Below are 18,187 nucleotides of genomic sequence, written 5' to 3'. Positions count from 1 at the left end.
AAAGTTCGGGTTCGTACCGAACATTACGTTTTGTGGACCCCGGACCCGAACACGGACATATCACTGTATGTTAGGGTTGGAGTTCGGTGTTCGGCAATTTAATGGCACGTTTTCAAAGGCTGCAGGCAGCCAATCAACAAGCGTTTGACTTTTGTGCCCTTTGAAGCCCTCACAGCCATGCCTACTAATGGTAGCCGCACACACATGAGGTATAATTAGTGTAGGGAGAGGATGCTGCCGCTGTGAGGGACAGCTTAGGAAAGAATTCTGCAAACTAGTGCATTAGTGGGGTGGGGTGCACTTCATATCTGAGAGTCAAATAGAAGCGTCAAATAGTGCTGTTACAGCGCAATTGTAAACATTCTTATTTTCTGGGTGCTAATCTGCTAAATAGTAAATTTGGGCGTGCTCTTCATATCTGAGAGTCAAATAGAACCGTCAAACACTGTGCTTACAGCGCACTTTGAAAAATTTAAATTGTTTTGGGTGCTAATTTGCGGCCTGCACTTCATATCTGACAGTCAAATAGAACCGTCAAATACCAATATTACAATATTGTAAATGTGGGGCAATACCCTCACAAGTCAAACTGAGAGGTCAGTTTATAGGGGAAACTGTTGCCTGGATACAATTCTAAAACAATTCCCATATGTCCTTTGCAGAGTTTACATGCTGGAAAAACACAGGTGCCAACTGCTGTGGCTTTCTGCACTGTGCATACCGGCAAGGAGGGCAGGGTTGAGGAGTGGGTGGAAGATAATGTCCTAGACCCCACATGGAATCAAGTTCATGCGAGTGACATGTTGGAGGAAGAGGCGCTGGTCGCACAGAGGCACCAGCACAGCATAAGAGGGTTGCAAAAGCGGAGCGGCCGTGCCCTAGCACTCATCGGCATGTATTAGCTCGAGAATTACCAGTTATCCAAGTAACAGATGGAGTGATCAAAGGATCCATAATAGAGTTGAGCGAACCCGAACTGCAAAGTTCGTGTTCGTACCAGATTTAAAGGACCACTATAGCGCCAGGAAAACATACTCGTTTTCCTGGCACTATAGTGCCCTGAGGGTGCCCCCACCCTCAGGGTCCCCCTCCCGCCGGGCTCTGGGGAGAGTAAAGGGTTAAAACTTACCTTTATTCCAGCGCCGGGCGGGGAGCTCTCCTCCTCCTCTCCGCCTCAGATCCTCCCTTTCGGCTGAATGCGCATGCGCGGCAAGAGCTGCGCGCGCACTCAGCCAGTCTAATAGGAAAGCATTTCCTATGGACGCTTGAGTGCTCTCACTGTGATTTTCACAGTGAGAATCACGCAAGCGCCTCTAGCGGCTGTCAGTGAGACAGCCACTAGAGGATTTGGAGGCTGGATTAACCCTATTATAAACATAGCAGTTTCTCTGAAACTGCTATGTTTATAAAAAAAAAGGGTTAATCCTAGAGGGACCTGGCACCCAGACCACTTCATTAAGCTGAAGTGGTCTGGGTGCCTAGAGTGGTCCTTTAACGAGCCATTCAAAGTTTCACATTGAGGACAGCAGTCCGGTGACCGGGACCCAGACACTGTCTGGGCGGCGGTCGGACGGCCGCGACCCAGTATGCCTGATGTTGAAGTTAGGAGTCACACTGTGGAATGGATTAGCAGGGTCTGGTGCAGGGTAACCGCACGCTCCCTGGTTGTAGCGGAGAGGTAGTATAATCCACAGTATCTCTGCTGGGTAACAGGAACAACATAAATAATCCAGGCAATTGAATACAGCATGCAGTAGTCCTAGTAGCGTTATAAGAATCCTTCCTTCCCAAGGACTAGACGACACATAGGCTGGGAGTCAACTGAGGTCTTTATTCACAGTTCCAGTATTTATGCAAGTCTACATGCAAGGGGTTTCCATACTGACATAACAGGGGCATTCTGAACATTTCTCCCATCAGGCACTGCTGGACGAGAGGGATACTCCCACTAGAATATACAGTTAAGTGGATTATCCCTCCGTGCAGCAGAACCGGCATTTTACATTAAAACTCATAACTTTTACATTATTCCCTTTATTTAAACGAATGGATGTTCGGTAGATAGCTCGGGTCTGAGCGCACATTTCGTGAAAGTACCGCTCAGATCCCAGCATAAATAACCGAACGCCGCATGAAACAAGTATTACATTCAAGTTACATCCAAACTATCGATTGACTTTAGGGAACCGCGGCTCCCGAACGGCTTGGAAGTCCAGCGGTCTTTGTGCCGTCGAGTAGCCGATTTTAGTTCCAGGCGCTCGACGACAAAATACCGCTGGGCTAACAAAGGATCCAAGATGGCCGACCGCCGCTTGGTCGGTAGCCGAACGGCGGCCACCCTGAATCCCTCTAATTACTGATTGCAACAATGTTGCAATCCTTAATGGGAGCCACACGACCTCCTGTGTGTGGTCTCCCTTCGGTAGTTTGTTCATTTCACGAACAGTGTTGAAATTCACTGTTCGTGAAACTATTGTATGAATGTTGGTGGTTTTTCATGCCGCCAGCATACGAACGCTATTGTTTGCATGGAACCTATGCAGCATACATATACTTGGTTCTTAAAGGTATACACACATCTTTAGGATAATACAGTAAACAGTGGCTAATTTGCCACACTGGTGTTGAGCACCAGCTTTTGTGTGGCCACATACCAGGACCCTGATGCAGCTTCAGTAAAAAGAGTACTGGATACCAGAAGCCATCACCAGACTGATCCGCAACTTGGAACAGGATGTGACCTTTACTGTAGTGGCTGTGCGTGCTTTCGGCGTTCTCACCCTGCTGCTGCTCGCCTGACTGCGCTGCAGTGTAATTTTGGCCTTCCTGCTCACCGCCTCATATGCGACGTGCCCGCAAGGTGGAGCACATGCTGGAGAGACTGTGCGAGCAGCAGCAGGCGATAGTGGATGTGACGAGACCAATCTCGCCACTGTGCATTGGAGGAGCCTGGTTGCCCGCCTGCTGCCTTTAGACTATGGCCCCATGTTGAAACGCTTGCCGGGTCATTCGGTGCTTGCCCTGTTTGAGCGGTGATACCCTAGATAGCTATGCCATGGAGCCCATTCGTATAATGAAAGGCTTTGGCTCCATGGTAATTGAACTGTATGTATGAGATCTGAGCGCCATTCAGTAATAATGTGCGCCCAGATTTGAGCTATCTGGGGATATGTTGAACGTAATTGTTTTATGCAATGGCTGCACAGTTATATATTTTTATGTATTTTATTGTCTTGTGCTGCCATGTGTTCAATTGAGTTTTGCCTCTGTCCTTGGAGATAATTGGATTACTTCCCAATTATTTCCAGGATAGAAGACTCTGTGGAACTGGTTTTGGGCAGAAAAGGCATGCTTGATTTGGTCACAAAGGACTACGATCTATCTTTTGAACCACTGGACCAATTTGTATGATTTTGACGTATGTTTGTATTTGGAGTATGCTGATTCTGAAAATGTAAGAATGTGAATGTGATGTATACTTTTAAAGTTATGAATAATGTGGAAAAACTGTATTTCTCTGCCTGTGATAATTACATTACCCATTGTGTAAGGTAATTGTATCAGAGGCAGTGGGGAAGATTTTGTGTGGGAGTGTCTGAGTGTATTGTACGTGTTTGTTGGTTGTTTTCCAAAACCCTGTGGGTGGTACTAATGTGTAAGAATGTGTATATAAGAACAATAAACCCACAGCTCTGTCTGTTCCTGCTTGACCCTCAAAACAGAGCCTTGTCTCGTTCTTGGGGGGATTTATTGTATGCTGTTCCAGTTCGACTGCTAAGAGTGTAAACTTATTCGTATGGTTTTTCCTATTCAGCTGTTTACAGCATTCGTATGTTTTAGAGCATTTATATGCTTCTCCGGTTTGGTGGATTGGTGTCTACAGTAGCTGTGCCTGTGTCTCTGGAAGGGGAAGATCTACTAAACGGCTGTTAACCACTTTTATGCCTGGGGGTGCCGTTACAGTGGAGTTTCAGCTGCAGCACGCACGGGTCAGTCGCTCTGCACCAGACTTGCCCTCCAATTGATCATAGTTAAAGGATTTCAAGTGGACTCATTACAATTACAGGGCCTCTAAAGAGTCCTGTATTGCTATTTGTCGTCACTACCTCCCCGCGTGGGGAGTGGGTAATTTGCGCGCCTGCTGTCTTCCTTGGATGTGATAGCCGTTTCTCAGGTTCCCTCTCCGTAATCGAACCCTGATTCCCCGTTACCCATGGTCACCATGGTAGGCGCAGAAAGTGGCATCGAAAGTTGATAGGGTAGACATCCGAATGCAAAGTCGCCATCACGGGGACATGCGATTGTCCCAAGGTTCTCTAGAGTCACCAATGTGCCTGCGCAACTATAATGTCAACAGCTACGGATCTTCACTAATAGGTAGGGGATGGAGGGGGGCCCTGTGCCAGTCCCTTCTCTTCCCCACTCTCTGGCAGACATCTGGCAGTACTGCCTCAGATCCTGAGATGCCTGGCCAGAAGAAGCTGTGGGTGAGCCGAGCTGCTTTCCGGCTGTTGCCCAAATGCCCTGCCAAGGGGCATACAGTGAGCTAGCTTCAGCAGCTCTTACCAATACTTCTTGGGTCTGAAGCTGGCGGTCTCTCACCAGCCGTGTCTTTGGGGAGCCCATTGAAAAAGTGCTTGCATGACGAGCTGGGTGATCTCCTCCGGGAACTTGGCTTGATGGGAGTTGAGCCAGTTCTGGGTGGCCCTTGTGATGAGGCATGCCCACTCCGCATGGGAGTCCTTCTCCCCTCTCCGGGTCTCCCTAAACTTTCGGCGGTATTGCTCAGGGGTGACCGCATACCGGGCCAGGAGGATTTGTGTAATAAAGGGACCAATACTCTCTGATCTGCTCTTCTGGTACAGCCCAGTAATGGGCGAATTCTCGTAGCAGCTCTGGGCCTAGCCGGTTTGACGCACATCCTTTGCCTGGCACATGTGCTGAATTTGGTGGTGTAGAAATTCCTGAAAAACTACCCAGATATATCAGAGCTGCTGCAGAAAGTGCGTGCCGTCTGGACGCGCTTTTGGCGTTCTCATCCTGCTGCTCGCCTGTCTGCGCTGCAGCGTAACTTCGTCCTTCCCGCTCACCACCTCATATGTGACGTGCCCACAAGGTGGAACTCCACCTTGCACATGCTGGAGAGACTGTGCGAGCAGCAGCAGGCAATAGTGGAGTTTCAGCTGCGGAACAGCCCCACTTCACTACCAATGAATGGGCCTCCATGCGAGACCTGTGTGCCATGTTGTGCTGTTTTGAGTACTCCACCAATGTGGCCAGTGCCGATCATGCGGTTCTCAGCCTTACTATCCCGCTTCTATGTCTCCTTGAAAAAACGCTTCAGGTGATGATGGAAGAGGATGTGGCACAGGAGGAAGAGGGGTCATTTCCACGGTTATCAGGCCAGTCATTCACAAGTGGCTCGGAGGGAGGGTTCCTGCACCAGCATAGGCCAGGTAAAAAATTGTCCAGCATCTCCACACTGTCCCATGGAAGTGTTCAGCTGTCCATCTCCCAAACACTGGAGAGAAAGAATAGAAATAAAAATATTTAGATACAGTGTATTTAAGGCGCTTCGTGATGTCTAACCAATGTCAAATCCAGTATCAGCAGCTATGGCACCATTAGTGGATATCCCAAAAAATCCACTAAAAATGACAGAATGAAAACAAAGAAAAGGACTCAGAAGTTTAGGTGATAATCCCACCACCCAACATGCAGAGTCCCAAGGTGCAGCGCTATTTAAGTTTCACTTACTCCTTAGTACAATGTGGGGGATTTTCTCAAATATATAGAGAGATAATAGTATAATACTGTATTGTTTAAAGTAACCTTTAAATTTGAGTGAGTGTATACTCACATTTTTATGAGCCTTTTTCGTTATCGGCTCAGAGTGGATCTGGATTTTCAGCTGCACCAGAGGACCTTCCTTAATGCATTCACTCCCCGTAGTAAATATATAGATAAAACAGAAAACACAACAATCTAGGTGGAACTGTTTTTCACAGATTGTGGAAATAAATATATGAGTGAACTGCTCACCTTGCTCCAAAATATCCACTTAGTGTCAGATTTTAGGGTGACACTACCCTTTCAGGAAGCGGAAAAGATCAAGAGTAGATAGGGAACCTTTTCTAAGGTAAGACTTTAATAATAAAACAAAAATGTATAAAACAAATATAAAATATAAGTATAAAAAGTCTTTCTTTAGTCCTCCTCTGAGTCCAAGATGCGTTTTGCCGCTTTGGTGGGCTTTCTCAATTTTTCACTGGGGAGAAAGAGGAAGTACCCACCTAGCCACCCGCGATCCCTGGCCCTGAATGACAGCATTTCAAAATTCGTGGCCTTTGAAATGCTGGCATTCCGTCTGGTGGAGACGGACAGTTTTAAAAACCTGATGGCGTTATTGGACTGCAAGAAATGCACCGCAGGCCGGAAATGTTTCTTTATTTTATATGTCCCAATATTTTGGAGGCTACCCCAATTAAAACAAAAAAAAAAAAAATAAATAAAAAAGTGTTGGCTTCCTCCTCCACCGCCGCTTCCACCTACACCACCACGGTCACCGCCTCCTCAACCTATTGGTCACTTAGTATAAACTATGTACACAATAGCAGAGTCTTGTGAAGGCCTTTTCTCCATGCATCAGGAGTTGACAATTTCTCCATGCATCAGGACTGCAAGAAATGCACCGCAGGGCGCAAATGATTCTTTTTTTTGTATGTCCCAATATTTTGGGGGCTACTCCAATACAAATAAATAAATAAATAAAATAAAAATAAAAAACAGTGTTGGCTACCTCCTCCTCCTCCACCGCTTCTTCCACCTACACCGCCACGGTCACCTCCTCAACCTATGGGTCACGTAGTATAAACTATGTACACAATAGCAGAGGCTTATGAAGGCCTTTTCTCCATGCATCAGGAGTTGAACTCAGTTTGAACAATGAAAGAGAATACCCTGCACTCCAACCCTCTCTCAAATGGATAATTCTGGTGATCCTCCTCACAGCCATGCTTTAGATTTTGATTTATGTTCTTCCAAAGCTAAAATCAAAGATTCCATCTAGTGCTTTTTTATGGCTCAGCTGTGTTTTTAATCTTTATGTATTTTATGTTATTTTAAGTGATTTCCCTATCCACATTTGTTTGCAGGGCACTTGTCCTACTCTTACTCTTAGTGATTTGGTTTAGGTTTCGGGATAATAGTTGGAGGTTAGCATTAGGGATAGTGATTTGGTTTAGGGTACAGGATGAGTGTTAGCGCTTAGCTCTGGGGATAGTGATCTGGTTTAGGGTGAGTGTTAGAGGTTAGCATTGGGGAAAATTATTTGGTTTAGGGTGAAAGGTGAGTGCTAGAGGTTAGCCCATTGTGTTCAGTAATTATATCACAGGCAGAGGGCAGGATTTTGTGTGGGAGTGTCTGAGTGTATTGTATGTATTGATCGGTTGCACTTCAAAACCCAGTGGGCGGTACTATGTTTGTAGAATGGGCATAAAAGCAGAGTGTTTGATTAAAAGCTTGAGTTCTTCTTCACCCTCAATTTGGAGTGCCGTCTCTTATTGGGGGAATCTGCTACAAGGGATTGCTATGCTTGTCATCCTCCCTTGCTAAATCACTACTTAGCTCTTGTAAGAGCTTGTTCCTGCCTTGCTCTCTGGAGGAGTCTACGGTGGTTATGGTGTCTGCTGGAGTGCTTGGAGCCCTCAGGAGGCGCTAGGAGCATCCTTCAACGGAGGTACCCAGTCAGGGTGCCCGTCGATCTGTTACAAACCCCACCTCCTCTAGACTGTAAGCTCGTCTGAGCAGGATCTTCATATAAACATAGGAAACATAGAATGTGACGGCAGATAAGAGCCATTCGGCCCATCTAGTCTGCCCAATTTTCTAAATACTTTCATTAGTCCCTGGCCTTATCTTATAGCTAGGATAGCCTTATGCCTATCCCACGTGTGCTTATACTCCTCATCTACCTATAAATCTACCTATTGTTCCTGTTACACTTTGTTATTGTCTCATTTGGTGAATTCCCATTTTATTGTAAAGCGCTGCAGAATAAGCTGCACTATATAAATACCAATAATTATAATAATAATAATAATAATGATAATAATAATAGAGGTTAGCACTGGAATCAGTGATTTGGTTTAGAGTTTAGGATGAGTGTTAGAGGTTAGCACTGGGGATAGTGATTTGGTTTAGGGTACGGGATTAGTGTTAGGGGTTTGAATTTGGGTTAGTGTTCTGGTTTATAGTTCAGTATTTATGTTAGGGGTTCAAGTTAAGGTTAGTGTTAGAGGTTAATTAGACTTAGTGATTTGGTTTAGGCTTAGTGCTTAATGTAAGAGGTTAAGGTTAGTGGTTTGGTTTAGAGTTTAGTTTTATTAGTTTGAGTTAGGACATGGCATATAGTTTAGGGTTGGTATTAATGTTATGGGTTAAACTTAGTGTTAGTTATCTGATTTAGGGTTTGTTATTGTAGCGGATTGTATTGGGCTGTCTCTAAATACTCTGGTTATAATGTTATTTTCATTTCATTTAATTTCTGTATACCTGTACTGTATGAAGCATTTGTCTGGTTGTTCGGTTAAACCACTCTTTTCGACATACGAACAACCAGACCACCCCAGAGAGAAGTGTGCCTCTAGTTTACCTCCCTCATCGGTGCTAACCCCAGTCTAATTGGCAATTAGACGAATACTCTGTGTGTGTGTTCCCTGGGTGGCCGCTGTTCGACATACGAACACATGGCAGCGGCCATCTTGCCATACGAATGTACAGCGGTGTTTGGTCGTCGAGTGTCTGGAACCCAAATCGGACACTCTACTACGCAAACACCGCTGAGACCCAGACTTCCATATATTCGTGCCGAAACAGAAAGAATCATACGAACAAGGGATTCATACGAATGTAAAAACAATCTGTTCAGCCCAGTATTTTCATGCATTTCAACTCACGAACAGAGACCAACCGCAAGGCCAAAATGTATGGAACTACTTTCGGCTACTGCCTCGTGTGCGGTCGGTCAAACGAACGCATCCACATAACTCCCAAACCACTGGTCCGGTCTGGGTGATTTTTGAGTATGTTGCTCATCCAGGTCAGAGCTATCAGGGGATACCATATTTAGAGGTGTATCATATGTATTTGGGGTACATACAGAAAATGGGAAAAAATGTATACTGAATAAGTAGATTCTGTCATACTGAGGGGAGGAGATGTGTGGGTTGTAACTTGTGTAGGATTGGTTACTGTACAACTTGCTGTGGGTGTCTCCCTTGCATGGGAAAGATGCATATAAGCAGGGTATGTGGAATAAAAGTTCTGCTCCTGATACTGTGTGTCCAGTTATTGGGAATCGTGATGGGATATTACTGGATTATTTTATTTACTATCGATGCTGTTTAACCTGGGTTAACCTCTTGTTCCTGCATTACTATTGCAATACCAGCGGAGAAGTCTATGGGAAACTAGTGCTCCGCTACAGTTATTGATGTTGGGGGTTAGAATTAGGGTTAGTTATCTAGTTCAGTGTTAGAGATTAGTGTAAAGAGGTAGACTTAGTGATTGGGTTTAGTGTTATTAGTTAGGGTTAGTGACCTAGTTTAGTGTTAAGTATTAATGTTTGGTGTTAGACTTGGTTTGTTTTAGGATTAGGGTTTAGTGTTATAAGCTAGGGTTAGAGATCTAATTTAGGGTTATGGATTAGTGTTAGGGGTTAGAGTTAGTAATTTGGTTTAGAATTAGCATTTAGTGTTATTAGTTAAGGTTAGTGATCTAGTTTAGGGTTATTATTATTATTATTATTATTATTATTATATTTATATAGCGTCAACAAATTCCGTAGTGCTTTACAATGGGTGGACTAACAAACATGTAATTGTAACCAGTTTCACACACAGTAACAGATGGGTTGAGGGCCCTGCTCAGTGAGTTTACATGTTAGAAGGAGTGGGGTATAGTGACACAGTAACAGAGGGATTGAGGCCCTGCTCAGTGAGTTTACATGTTAGAGGGAGTGGGGTATAGTGACACAGTAACAGAGGGATTGAGGCCCTGCTCAGTGAGTTTACATGTTAGAGGGAGTGGGGTATAGTGACACAGTAACAGAGGGATTGAGGCCCTGCTCAGTGAGTTTACATGTTAGAGGGAGTGGGGTATAGTGACACAGTAACAGAGGGATTGAGGGACCTGCTCGGTGAGTTTACATGTTAGAGGGAGTGGGGTATAGTGACACAGTAACAGAGGGATTGAGGGCCCTGCTCAGTGAGTTTACATGCTAGAGGGAGTGGGATATAATGACACAGTAACAGAGGGGTTGAGGTCCTGCTCAGTGAGTGTACATGTTAGAGGGAGTGGGGTATAGTGACACAGTAACAGAGGGATTGAGGGCCTGCTCAGTGAGTTTACATGTTAGAGGGAGTGGGGTATAGTGACAGTAACAGAGGGATTGAGAGCCCTGCTCAGTGAGTTTACATGTTAGAGGGAGTGGGGTATAATGACACAGTAACAGAGGGATTGAGGGCCTGCTCAGTGAGTTTACATGTTAGAGGGAGTGGGGTATAGTGACAGTAACAGAGGACTTGAGAGCCCTGCTCAGTGAGTTTACATGCTAGAGGGAGTGGGGTAAAGTGACACAAAAAGATAGTAAAGTATTAGACTAATGACAGTTGTAAGAGGGGAATCAGTCTGGGAAGTAGATTGGTAGAATAGTATTCAATGAAGGCTTTTTTTTAGCCATTAATAGTTTAATTGATATGCTTTTGTGAAAAAGTGAGTTTAAGATGATTTTTTGAAGGAGTGGAGACTGGGTGAGTGTCTAACGAAAAAGGGAAGTGAGTTCCACAGGAACGGGGTGCAGCCCTAGAGAAGTCTTGGATACGAGCATCAGAGGTGGGAGTACAAAGAGTACGAACAGAGGATAGACCCAGGTCTTCGGCAGAGTGTAGGGGCCTAGACGGGACATACTTGTGTATAAGGGAGGATAGGTAGGTGGGAGTAGCATTATGTAGAGATTTGAAAGCAAGAACCAGAATTTTATATTGAGCCCTATATATTACGGGAAGCCAATGCAGGGACTGACATAGGGGTGAGGTGTGGGAGGTGCGGACGGACAGGAAGATGAGCCTCGCCACCAATGGGGCAAGTTGGGAGCATGTAAGACCAGTGAGAAGTGGATTGCACTAGTCGAGGTGAGAAAGGACAGTGGCATGGACAGCACCTTAGCCGCATCTGGCGTTAAGTAGGGTCGGATGCGCACAATGTTTTTGAGATACAAGCAGCAGGATTTGGCAATAGACTGGACATGAGGGGTGAAGGAGAGTCAAAGAGAACACCTAGGCAGCGAGCCTGCGTGGTGGAGCTGATGGTAGCACCATTAACGTGGAGGGAGACAGAAATGGGAGTAGCAACACCTGAGGGAGAAAAGGTCAGAAGTTCTGTTTTGGACAGGTTCAGTTTAAGGAAGTGGGCAGCCATCCAGTTAGAAATAGCAGAGAGGCAGTCAGAGATACTAGTCAAGAAGGACAGGTAGAGATCAGGAGAGGACAGATAGACTTGCGTGTCATCCGCATAGAAGTTATATTGGAAGCCAAAGGACCTGATGAGTTTACCAAGGATGGAGAACAGCAGGGGACCAAGGACTGAACCTTGGGGGACACTAACAGAGAGAGGTTGTGAGCAAGAGGCAGAGCCAGAGAATGAAACACTAAAAGATCGCTGGGTGAGGTAGGAGGAGCACCAAGAGAGAGCAATATCTGGTAGACCAAGATTCCGGAGGATGAGAAGAATCTGTTGATGATCAACAGTATCAAAAGCAGCGGAAAGGTAAAGGAGAATTAGGATAGAGTAGTGACCATGAGATTTTGCAGCGAGTAGATCATTTGATACTTTGGCCAGAGCAGTTTCCATAGAGTGCTGAGCGTGGAAACCAGACTGAAGTGGGTCGAGCAGATAATTGGACTCGAGAAAGTCTGTCACATATGCAAGTCTTTCAAGGATCTTGGACGCAAATGGCAGAAGCAAGATAGGGCGGTAGGTCGACGGCAAGTTAGGGTCAAGGTTAGGGTCAAGGGCTTTTTTTTAGAATCAGGGTTGCAGTTGAATGTCTGAAAATATGCCAGAGGAGAGGGACAGATTGAGAATGTGAGTGAGAGGCAAAGCAAGTGAAGGAGACAAAGTACGGCTGAGATGTGAGGGAATAGGACCAAAGGAGCAGGTGGTGGGGCGGGAGGACCGGAACAGATCAGAAACCTCTTCCTCCGTAGCGGGTGCTAATGAGCATAGAGCAGCAAAGGTAGTGAGGTTGGGGGAAGTATTGTAAGGGGAAGGAGAGAGATGAGAGATCTCTTCCCTGATTGTAGAGATCTTGTCAGTGAAGTGAGTTGCAAAGTTTGTGGTGGTTAAGTTGGAGGAGCAACAGGGCAAAGAAGAGAGTTAAAAGTGTGGAATAGTCGTTTGGGTTCGTGGGAGAGTGGTTATGAGGGTACTGAAATAATTTACTTTTGCAGAGGAAAGAGCCAAGACGTAAGAGCGCAGCATAAATTTATAGTGGAGAAAGTCAGGTGCGGAGTGAGACTTCCTCCAGCAGCATTCAGCAGTTCTTGAGCATTTTTGGAGGTATCAAGTCAACTTGGTGTGCCAATGTTGTAGTTGGGGTCGCTTGCTGCATTTAAGTGTACGAGGTGCCATTATGTCTAGTTGAGAGCAGAGGGTGGAATTGTAGAAGGAAATAACAGAGCTAGGACAGGTGAGGTTTGAGATAGGTAAAAGGGGAGTTTGGAGGTTATTGGAGAAGTACAGAAGTTGGTGAAGGCGAGATCAAGAGTTATTCCCGCTTTATGGGTTGCTGCATTTGACCGTTGCGTGAGGTCAACGGAGGAGGTTACAGAGAGCAGACGAGAGGCATCAGTGCAGTTGGGTTTGTTAATTGCAATATTGATATCCCCAAGTTAGGGATTAATGTTAGGGATTAGCTTTAGTGATTTGGTTTAGGATTAGGGTTTAGTGCTATTAGTTAGGGTTAGTGATCTAGCTTAGGGTTAGGGATTAGAGTTAATGATTTGCTTTAGGATTAGGGTTTAGTGTTATTAGTTAGGGTTAGAGATCTAGTTTAGGATTAAGGTTTGGTGTTATTAGTTAGGGTTAGAGATCTAGGCAGGCAGGATTATTCAATAAAGTGTGAACCTTAGGGAAGTCAAAGTGAATTTAAAGTCACTAAATGACTAGGAAATCCCACCTGAACAGATGGTCTTTAAAGACGAGACTGTTAACATGGCTGAGGCCATTACTGCCTCTTAGAGGAATAAAGAAAATAAATGTGCTTTCTCTCTCTTCCTGTTCATTGGACCATTTAAAGGAGCATTCAGGTCATTATAACAGCTTCATCTTAATTTGTAATGGTGCCTGGTGTCCTTCCATATTACTTGTTAAGTATTAAACCGTTCCCACGTAGTTTAACACTAAAACTATGTCTCTCTTTCCTCTTCTACCTGGAATGATGTGGAAGTATCAGTGTGAGCTGCCAATGATAGTCCAAGAGTGTCAAGTGATGCTTCCAGCCATGCACCGCTGCCTCATTACTGCTTGCATTAAGGCTTCTATTTTAGCCATAGCAGGAGAGGACAGCAAGAGACTGGACCTGGAGAAACATCTTTAGCCATAGCAGGAGAGGAGAACAAGAGACTGGACCTGGAGACACATCTTTAGCCATAACAGGAGAGGAGAACAAGAGACTGGACCTTCAGACATATCTTAAGCCATAGCAGGAGAGGAGAACAAGAGACTGGACCTAGAGAAACATCTTTAGCCATAGCAGGAGAGGAGAACTAGAGACTGGCACCAGGATACACATCTTTAGAAATAGCAGTAGAGGAGAACAAGAGTGACACAGTGGAGACAGTGATACCGGAGAAACTGACGGAAGCGAAGCACAGAGAGATGGACACAGGTTTCTTCAGGAAGGAAGAGATTCTTTATTGGATCACCGCTCGGGACTCAGAGGGACTAACGTCACCAAAATACAACAAGTTCTGAGCCCCGGACAATAGTGCAGGCTCCTTATATAGGCACATAACTCCTCCCATATTAAGCTCCACCCGCACATTCTCTTGACCAATCAATACAAATAAGAATTAACTTCCTGCTTGACCGCATGGCTTGTCCAGCACAATGGAGGAGGGGAATACTACATCCTGTATTCTTGCACATGCTCCGTACACTACTGATCGTATCTTGCCTCGTGCAACCAACTGATCGATACGTCAGCATATGCACGTACACATGCCACGTGGTAATCTCGGCCTACTAAATTTATTTTTACCGAGATTCCACCACATTCCCCCCTTTGATGCCTCTTGATATTTCACAATTACTTGAGGCATCACTTAACCTTAGTTTGCATACACCGCAAGTTACCTTGAACCAGACCAGACTTATCTTATGATGTGAATCTTCAACACTCATCTTCCTGCATTGCTTCTCCCTGATCTAGAGCCTCATATTTATAAATTGCCATTATCTGTGCAGCAGCCTTCCTCTCTGCTATATTTTCTATCAGGCTTTGCACAGACCTAACTACTAAGGGTATAAGACACGGCAGGAGTAGACACAACATTAAAATCAGTAGGACTCCACCTACCACTGCCTTAAGCCCTCCAAACCACTCATACCAGCTACCAAACCAACTACTTGGATTATACCCTTTCCATACCTGAGTAGGCACATGCGCTAGTTTAACCATATGGCTAGTAAGCTCAGCTATTGCTTGCCCTTCGTCATCTATTTGAAGACAGCAATTGCTCAGGTTAAACTTCCCACATACACCTCCCTCTACTGCCAAAAGGTAATCCAAGGCTAATCTATTTTGGTAGACTGCTGTCCTCATCCTGGTATTATGCTTCGCTAGAAGATTGAGCGCTTGTGATGTCTCGTTAGTAATAATCTCAACCACCGCCTGTAATCGTATAATACGGTTGAGCATATAAATAGGGGTTCTATAACCAAAGGTACCATCTTCTGCCCACGTGGCTGGCCCATAATAATCTATAATATGCTGGGGAGGCCATTCATTATCTTCCCAGGCGCCTATCTCTATGGGTCCCCTTTTCTTCCTATGATTCACATCATACACTTTAACACCTAAAGTCTCACCTGTTTCAATAGGTAACAAGAAGAAGGATGGTTTGAGCATACCCAACACACATGCCCCTTCCCAGTCCTGTGGCAACTCCGAATAGGCTTTCTTACCACAGATCCAGTACAAATTTGCTGGGGCTCTCCAGGTAGATGTGATGGATAAATCAAACCACACATCCTTTAAATTGGCGTATCTAGCAAACGGGTTAGATGGTTCTGAGACATTTGAAGCCGACCACCAAGTTGTATTCTTTGTATCATCATCATAAGCTTTTTGCCCTAGACAAGTTAATTCTCCTACAGAAGTATTATACATTATTCCTTTCCTTGCTATGCAAACATAACCTATGATGGAGGTCTTTAATCTCCACTCAGATTTACCTCTAACACTCATATGATAATCGGCTTGTGTAGATATTAATTGGTCAACTGCCTCAGAACCGGACATTACCTCCTTTGCTTCCCAAGGCCATTGGTCTCCCATGTTAGTACCTCCACACACATAGCAGTTGGTAACATTAAGACTACCGGCAATACTTTCAGCTAAATCAATGAACAGGTTTTTAGCATTATGGGGGATCTTATTATCTATGCTCATCTCTTCATAAAAGGAATGGTATACTTGATGAGTTTGGGAGGATACCGTATCAGTCTCTATCCCTATAAACAATACTGTCCCAGGATCTAAACCCGTCCCGTATATTTGAAACCCAAATAAATTGCCATACTTGTCTAAGAACTTATCGGGGTTATTTATAAGTATATGGACTGGGTTGCATTCCATAGACTTACAATATGGGCTGGTAGGCAACTTAGTCACTATCATGTCTTTGTCTACTGTCTGTCCCCAAGTTGCCCACCCCACACAAGACCAATATGGGCAAAAGTTATAGTCTCTATTTGGGCATCTAGGACTCACATATTTATTTTTACTACTGGGACAAATATATTTATCATTAGACCCATACGTCCTCTCCCATCTAAGATCCCCACATACATTCCACGGCTTTCTACCACTTGATATCGCCTTACACGCATCAAACAGCAGAACACCCGAAGAATGTACGGATTCTAACACCGTCTTATTAATTAGGGTCCCCTGGGGATCTCCATTCCTGAGAGTCAACCAAATTGTACGGGGTTGATACTCTGGACTGAAGCACTTAGGTTCTCCTATTCCTAAATGGCACACACTATAGTCTATATTTAGGTATCTACATCTTGATACATCTCCTTTACACTCGTATTGTGAATGCCAAATTAGGGTTTGGGATATATGGTTACCTGTTCTTGTAGTCTTAATGCATACCTCACAGCTAGGAGTGTCGGTACCTCTACCTTCCTGAATATAAAAATACACATAAATAAACATTATCATCAACACATCTTTCGCCGTCATCCTCAGTCTTCGTCCGTGCGAAGGCACCTCAGCTTCCAGGATGTAAGGGCTGCAGGGAATGGAGTTCTGCTCGTCTTCACAGGAGTCCCTTCGAGACTTTCCCTGGCTTATATACTATACCTCGGTGGCGGACAGGCTTTATTATGGCCTTCTCACTCACGCACCAAATCCCAAAAATAATAAAATGTTGTAATCCACAATAGTTCCTCGTTACTCCGACTGAGTCGTGCGTTTTAACCGGATCTTGCAGGGATTCTCTGGATCTGCTGTAACTTGCCAAGAATCGACTGCTGCTGGTTTAACCCTGGAGTGATGTATCCACGGAGTCACTTCGGCTACTTTTATCGCTGTAGGGGTAGACAAAAGAACAACATAAGGACCTCTCCACTTGGGCCCTAACGGTACATTATTCCACTCTTTAATCCACACTTGGTCTCCTGGATGATAACTATGAACTGGGGGATAAATATTCACAGGTAATCTATCTTGTACCCATTTCTGTACCTCCTCCATAGTCTTACCCAACTCTACAACCTGCTGCCGGGTAATTCCTTCTCCCAACTGACTCAAGTCCCCCCTTAAGTTACCAAGTACGGGAGGTGGTCGCCCATACATGATTTCAAAAGGAGAGAGGCCCATCCTTCTGGTAGGGGTACTGCGGATTCGCAATAAAGCTATGGGTAAGAGAACGTTCCACTTAAGTTGGGTTTCCTGACACATTTTAGCCAACTGATTCTTAATAGTTCTATTCATTCTCTCTACCTTACCAGAACTCTGGGGTCTATATGCCGTATGAAGCCTCCACTTTATACCAAGCATATGAGTCAGTTGTTGTAGGCACTGATGAACAAAAGCTGGACCATTGTCCGATCCTATAGAACAGGGTAGTCCATATCGGGGTATTATTTCTCGTAGCAGGAATCTCACTTCTCCTGCTTTCTCTGTATGAGTAGGACATGCTTCTACCCAGCCTGAATAGGTGCACACAATTACCAGCAGGTAACGATGTCCACCCGATTTAGGCATCACTGTAAAGTCAATTTGTAAATCGGACATGGTGAGTCCCCCCATAAACTGGACTCCTGGTGGCTTTACTGGTCCTTGTCTTGCATTATTTTTAGCACACGTTACACATCTTCGTACAATGGCCTGAGTCAAGTTGGACAATCTTGGTATGTAGAAATGTTTTCTGAGAGATTCTTCTGTGCTGTCTCTCCCAGAATGTGTCCCGTTGTGATAATTTTGGACAATTTCTACCGCTAGTGATGCTGGTATGACTATTCTTCCATCTTCTAGCTGATACCACTTGTTCTCCAAATACTTTCCTGGTTCAGTCTTTAACCACTCCTCTTCTTGAGCTGTATAAACTGGAGTCCATTGGGACAGTGGAGTTGGTATAAGAGCAGCTATATGCCCCACATATTCCTGTCTTCCTGATTCAGCAGCACGCTTAGCTGCACTATCTGCCATCCGATTTCCCTTGGTTACATCACCATCTCCTCTCAGATGCGCTCGACAATGTATGATACCGACTTCTTTCGGTTCCCACACTGCTTCCAATAGTTGTAGGATTTCAGCTGCGTACTTGATTTCTTTGCCTTCTGAATTCAGTAGTCCTCTTTCTTTATACAAAGCTCCGTGGGCATGAGTGGT

The sequence above is a fragment of the Pelobates fuscus genome, chromosome 1, assembly GCF_036172605.1.
Source record: "Pelobates fuscus isolate aPelFus1 chromosome 1, aPelFus1.pri, whole genome shotgun sequence".
Lineage (NCBI taxonomy): Eukaryota > Metazoa > Chordata > Amphibia > Anura > Pelobatidae > Pelobates > Pelobates fuscus.
This window is presented reverse-complemented; position numbering follows the sequence as displayed.